General features: G+C 44.0%; 1 protein-coding gene across 9 annotated transcripts in view; it reads right to left on the reverse strand.

Annotated features, from left to right (window-relative positions):
* Positions 1-6,969, reverse strand: part of GLIS3 (GLIS family zinc finger 3) — a 537,331-nt gene that overhangs the window by 203,747 nt on the left and 326,615 nt on the right. The window lies entirely within an intron of this gene.

The raw sequence follows: 6,969 nt of genomic DNA on the forward strand, positions 1-6,969 counted from the left end.
AAGGCTCCCTGGAAGTGATATTTGAGAGGAAATTGAAAGGATAAATTAAAGTTAGTTCACCACATCATGGAAGGGTGACATGTGTGCAGACATGGGGTTTTTGAGGGAGTAAGGAGGTAGAACTAGAAGAGAAAATTCCAGATAAAGATTCTGACCTTTTCATCAATCTTCTTTCCACCACACTGCTTTTCCTGGAAGCTCATACAAAAGCAAGATAATGTCATTGTCTATCAAGCTATGTTAATGAGATGTTAACCACAAAATACTTACAGCCTAAAAAAAGACAAAGGGAACTCTCATTTGCTATATGCACTGAACTGCCACAACTAAAAGAGCCTGCATGCTGCAACTAAAGACCCCGCATGCCTCAACTAAGACCCGGTGCAGCCAAACAAATAAATAAATATTAAAACAAAACAAAACAAAAACAAAGTAAAGTGAGTGCAGTGAATGACTGGCTGACCCCAACCACTAGTCACCAGTCACCCAGAAAGTCAGTGGCCATGCAGCACTGTCATCCAATAAACAGCTTCACACATCTGAAGCTATTTTACATGGAGTCAACCATGAAGTCAGGATGTATCAGAAACTAGTGAAATTCCCATTGTTACTGAAAAAGAGCTCCTGGTCAAACTATCTCATTTTCTTTGTGGGAACTTAAGTTTTGTGATTCCTTTATTTTCTCATTTCCACTTTACACTAAATAAATATGAAGAATTATATCTTCCTAAACAGAACAAAGGGGCTGAATGAACTCACCATAATACATCAGGCCAGAAACACCAAAGGGGCATTTTAGAAGATTTCACGTGAAATGACAGTGAGGTTCCCTAATGCTGAAAAACAATACAACTCCTCTGCCTTCAGATTTCTGAACTTGTTTGCAAAAAGTGCCTTTGCCTATCCATGCCTTCTCATTTGGGGAAGGCTCTGATGTTTTTCTGAAATTGCTCTGCTCTGATGTTGACTTGAAAAAACTCCTCCACATGGATGTACTCAATCACCCAGCATTAAATGAGACATCTAAGGATTCTGCCACTCACCATTTCTGTCATGTTTTCTCAGCCTTTTGAGGACTCCATTGTTGTGCAAAGCCACTTCAATCTCATTACAAGCTGGCATATGATCAGATGATAACTAAAGGGAACACAAACACTTAAACCGCACAGGAGGTGCTGAGGTCTCACTTTTGGGCAATGCAGCCCGAGATATCTTCTGATACCCGATCCATAAGCTGAACAATCACATTGCAAAATGCTTCCAACGTCGAGGAACAACCATTCAATCGGCCATCATGTGCCTGTCATCTGGTCCTGAGTGCTTCTGAAAAAGGCAGCTTGGCCCTTCTTCCCCTCTGAAAACCTTTTACCTTTCAGAAACCACTAAATTGTTTCAGTCTTCCCAACACACCACCACTTAGATATTTGCCAAGACCAGCTGGCTAGACAAGCTAGCCTTATGCTTGTCTCTGAATAGTGGCAGTCGTTTACTTGGAAAAATAAAAAGAGATGCTGGTTCAGTTCTAGGTTAGTAACTATAACCAGCTCAAGAAGTTGTTTATTCCTTGACTAATCTTCACTCCGCAGCAGAGAGTAGCAGGTGGTATGTACTTCTTCACCCAACAGATGATGCAATTTGGGTGCTGGATGCCATGAAATAAACAGAAGATATGCTGTCTTTACCTTCAAGAAGTCAGCAATCTATCTGTGGGCACATGCGTGCGCACACACAAACAAGTAACACGGGGAGTATACAAATATCACATGAGGGACAGAGAGTGAGGACAACTGTTTGGAGAAGGTAGAAACCTCTGCTTTCAGGCGGTCCCAGAAATCTTCCCAGAGTAGAGATGATCAGACAGAGGCTGTGAAAGGTGGGTAGGGTTGAGATGCAAAGATCTGAAGTTTGTGGGGATTCCCAGTAGGGGAAGTACCACAAGCAAAGACAGAACTCTATGAATGAATAGCCTGGTGACAGAGTGAGCCAGTGGAAAAGGCTGAGAAGTTGCAGGAGGAAAATACATACCCTCCTCAAAATACATGCTAGCAACAATATTTAAGGATGGGTGCTAAGACTGATGAAAAATATTCAGCAGAAATTGTGTGAATGCAAAGGTCAATCAGTTCAATATGCAGTTGGAACATTAGCAGTAGGACTGTGTGATGTACTGACCAAACTGACTGAAAGCACCATCTTTTTTTAACATGGCTGCTCCCCGACCAACCAATGCGGCAGTCCTTGTCCCCTGGCCCAGCCTCACCCCCAGGGAACCTACTTCTAATATGAAAACATGGCTACATATCCGGGCTGTGGGTAACCTCATAAACACATGATTTTTGCATGCTTGGACTGATAGAGAAGCAAAACTCTTCCTATAAAGTAATCAAAATTTTCAAGTGTATCCTGAACGGAAGGCAGAAAGGAAGGAAGGGAGGGAAGGAGGGAGGGATGAAACTGAAATAAACTTGGCTACTTGTTTATGGCTTTTGTCCTGTCTTAATAGGAGGGATGTTGAATATAAAATAGGACAATTAGGTTGAGGTTTAGAGGTAAGTCCTTGGCTGTGCTTCTTCATCCACGCTCCCCAGTTACAGAAGAGCTGGCTCAGGAAGCCCTGGGGAGGATGCACAGACCTGTTCCCAAAACCCACAGTTGAAAGAGAAGTCACTGAGGAAGGAAATAAGATGAATCACCTCTTTTGCTGGTTGTTTTTTCATGAATTAAAGGAACACTTGGGATGTTCTTTCTAAGTCACATTTTATCATCTTTGAATTAAATTAAGCCTGTAAAACAGGCTAAAATATCAGGGCCTTCACAGATTCTTAGCTATAATTGGGAACTTGACTGGGATTAGGGGGCTCAGAGAAGGGAGAAGCTAAGGAGGGTGACTTAAGAGAGTAGCATTCACATCAAAAGTGCAACAGCTCTCAAACTATCTTCATCCTAAACCCATAGTCCCCTCAGTAATAGCTGTGGCAATGAGGCCCAATCCCCAGGAAGGCAGGTGTACACACTTTGAAAAAGAGTGTCCCCAGTGATACTGATACATGCCCCTCAGGAATCACTATGATAGGGGGACAGAATATAAATGGCAGTAAGCTAATGAGACCATTTTTTCCTAACTAGAAAAGAAGAATCATGTATTCTCGCTTAGAGGAACAAACATGAAGAATCTGTGAATGACACAGGCTGATGTTCAAATTCCAGCCATCCTACTTACTGTGTGTACCCCTCTGGGTCTTTAATTCCTATTGCAGATGAGGTAACAGCAGGTACTTCACGCAGTGGTGGTGAGGAGCAATGAGGTGACTTGTGGAAGGCACCCAGCACAGTGTCAACTAGCAGGCAGTCAATAAATGCTAGTTTGATTCATTCAATGCAACATAAAAGATGATAGTTAAGAATTTGGTGAAAATAGAAATAATCTTGATTCTTTGGAACATTAAAACTCTGTAACACAGGATCAAAGTTTATACAGGATGTTTAAACAGTGCTTTCATACTTGTGACTTCTTTGTCCCTCACAAGAATAATCCCCAGGGATTATTAGAAAGTAATGGTGGCCCAGGAGGTCAAGTCATTTGCCTGACATCATGCATCTAGCAAAGAAATTCAAAGATAGGAACAGACTCTGCCTGCACATCTCTGGGATTACATCAGACAGCTCAGGGTCTGGCAACCTTACCACCCAAGATATTTTTTTTTCCAGTGCTCATACCATAAATTTATTCACTTAGCAAATATTTATTGAGTGCCTATTATGTGCCACTTAGACCCATCCGTGAACAACACAGCAAAGAACTCTGCCCTCAGGGAGAGGTATGGGGAGAAAAGGCCAACGATAAGCAGGAAGCACAGTAAGTAAGTAAATTCTACAGCATGCTGGAAGTTGGGAAACACTATAGTAAAAAAGAAAAGTTAGAGCAGGGAAAGTGTGGGCTTCCATTTAAAATCAGGTGCTAAGGTATACCTCATGGAGAAGGTGACATTTGAGAAAAGGCTCGAAGGAGGTGAGAGTTAGTAAATGAGAGCAGAGGGCATTTCCACATAGAGGGAACAGCCAGTGCAAGGATGCTAAGTCAGGAGAGAGTCTTGTGTGCAGGAAGAACAGGGGCCCTTGTGGCCAGCATGGGGTGAGAAGAGGTGGGTAATAGATGGGAAGGTCCATTTATTTGTTTTTAGAACTGGCATAAAAGAGGCTTGTATGTGAGTATACTGCAGTTCTTCCTTGCAAGGACTTGAGTTCTCACGGCCCCTCTCAAACCAAGCATGCCATTGTCTGTTTACGTTTACATTACACCGAAACATCTGGTCAATTTAAAGGAAATTTCACCAAATCTTTTTCTTAGTATTAGAGAAACATAATTTTTTTAAAAAGTCTTTGGGACTGTATTTTTCACCCTTTAAACCAATCAGGTTGGCTTCATATGCAATCTCAGATCTTTAGGAAGAGAGTCACATACCAAACACTTATTTAGTAACATGGATTCTGACACCAGGCTTTTCACCTTGGTTTTAATCATGAGATTTAATAACTTTTCCAATAAGCCTGAGCTTCCAGCTATGAGACACTTTTTAGACTTCTCCCCAGTCATTTACATAGCATCAGATTATAAATGTCTGATATTGTGAGAATTAGTGCCAAAGCTGCATTGGACAAAGTAAATAATTAGCAGCAGCACACATGGTGGATTCATTTCAAATTCTCCCTTGCTGTCACCCTGATATAAGCAAATGATACTGGTCACGCATTTCCTGATCACAGCCACAGTAACACTCACCACAAAGCAACTTCCACCTGCTCACAGTGCCAAAAATAGAGCAGCTCAGAGATTTCTGTGCACTAGAGAAAGCAGTGGGTCTTAGGGATTAAAAAAGACACAGGTCTGATGCAAAGTTTTTTCAAGAGTTACAGGAACTCAGCATCTGCAATTCTTGGATAAGTCCCTGAAAGGACGTGAAGGTCGCTGAGACTGCTACCTAACAATTTTACTATATTGTATATAGTGTGTGTATATATGTGTGTGTGTATGTATATATATATATATGTGTGTGTGTGTGTGTATGTATAAATATATACCATAATTTGCTATACTAGAGTATATATCCTGTATTATACTATGGTAAGAATAAAAATCAAGTTGGGGGGTTGGTTCAAACTGGATAACGTAGACTATCAAAGAATAAACCTGAGAGGGAGCTTCAAGATGGAGGAAGAGTAAGACGCGGAGATCACCTTCCTCCCCACGAATACATCAGAAATACATCTACACGTGGAATAACTCCTACAGAACACCTATTGAACGCTGGCAGAAGACCTCAGACCTCCCAAAAGGCAAGAAACTGCCCCACGAACCTGGGTAGAGCAAAAAAAAAAAAAAAAAACAGAAAAAACAGAGACAAAAGAATAAGGACGGGACCTGCACCAGTGGGAGGGAGCTGTGAAGGAGGAAAGGTTTCCACACACTAGGAAGCCCCTTCACGGGCGGAGACTGCGGGTGGCGGAGGGGGGAAGCTTCAGAGCCAAGGAGAAGAGCGCAGCAACAGGGGTGCGGAGGGCAAATCAGAGAGATTCCCGCACAGAGGATCAGTGCCAACCGGCAACCACCAGCCCGAGAGTCTTGTCTGCTCACCCGCCAGGGCGGGCGGGGGCTGGGAGCTGAGGCTAGGACTTCAGTCGGATCCCAGGGAGAGGACTGGGGTTGGCGGCGTGAACACAGCCTGAAGGGGGCTAGTGTACCACAGCTAGCCGGGAGGGAGTCCAGGAAAAAGTCTGGACCTGCCTAAGAGGCAAGAGACTTTTTCGGGCCTCTTTGTTTCATGGTGAGAGAGGAGAGGGGATTAAGAGCGCAGCCTAAATGAGCTTCAGAGACGGGCGTGAGCCGTGGCTATCAGCGCGGACCCCAGAGACGGGCATGAGACGCTAAGGCTGCTGCTGCCGCCACCAGGAAGCCTGTGTGCGAGCACAGGTCACTCTCCACACCTCCCCTCCTGGGAGCCTGTGCAGCCCACCACTGCCAGGGTCCCGTGATCCAGGGACAACTTCGCCAGGAGAACGCACGGCGCACCTCAGGCTGTGCAACGTCATGTTGGCCTCTGCCGCCGCAGGCTCGCCCCGCACCCCGTACCCCTCCCTCCCCCCGGCCTGAGTGACCCAGAGCCCCCGAATCAGCTGCTCCTTTAACTCCGTCCTGAGTGAAGAACAGATGCCCTCTGGCGACCTACACTCAGAGGCGGGTCCAAATCCAAAGCTGAACCCCGGGAGCTGTGGGAACAAAGAAGAGAAAGGGAAATCTCTCCCAGCAGTCTCAGGAGCAGCGGATTAAATCTCCACAATCAACTTGATGTACCCTGCATCGGTGGAACACCTGAATAGACAATGAATCATCCCAAATTGAGGAGGTGGACTTAGGGAGCAACGATATATACATATTTTCCCCTTTTTCTCTTTTTGTGAGTGTGTATGTGTATGCTTCTGTGTGTGATTTTGTCTGCATAGCTTTGCTTTTACCATTTGTCCTAGGGCTCTGTCTTTCCGTGTTTTCTTTTTCTTTTTTTAGTATAGTTTTTAGCGCTTGTTATCATTGGTGGATTTGTTTTTTCGTTTGGTTGCTCTCTTCTTTATTACTTTAAAAAATTTTTAATAATTATTTTTTATTTTAATAACTTTATTTTATTTTATCTTTTTCTTTCTTTCTTTCTTTTTTTCTCCATTTTATTCTGAGCCGTGTGGATAACAGGCTCTTGGTGCTCCACCCAGGCGTCAGGGCTGTGCCTCTGAGGTGGAAGAGCCAAGTTCAGGACATTGGTCCACCAGAGACCTCCCAGCTCCACGTAATATCAAACGGCGAAAATCTCCCAGGGATCTCCATCTCAACGCCAAGACACAGCTCCACTCAACAACCAGAAAGCTACAGTACTCGACACCCTCTGCCAAACAACTAGCAAGACAGGAACACAACCCCACCCA

This window comes from Physeter macrocephalus, chromosome 9, assembly GCF_002837175.3.
Source record: "Physeter macrocephalus isolate SW-GA chromosome 9, ASM283717v5, whole genome shotgun sequence".
Classification (NCBI taxonomy): domain Eukaryota; kingdom Metazoa; phylum Chordata; class Mammalia; order Artiodactyla; family Physeteridae; genus Physeter; species Physeter macrocephalus.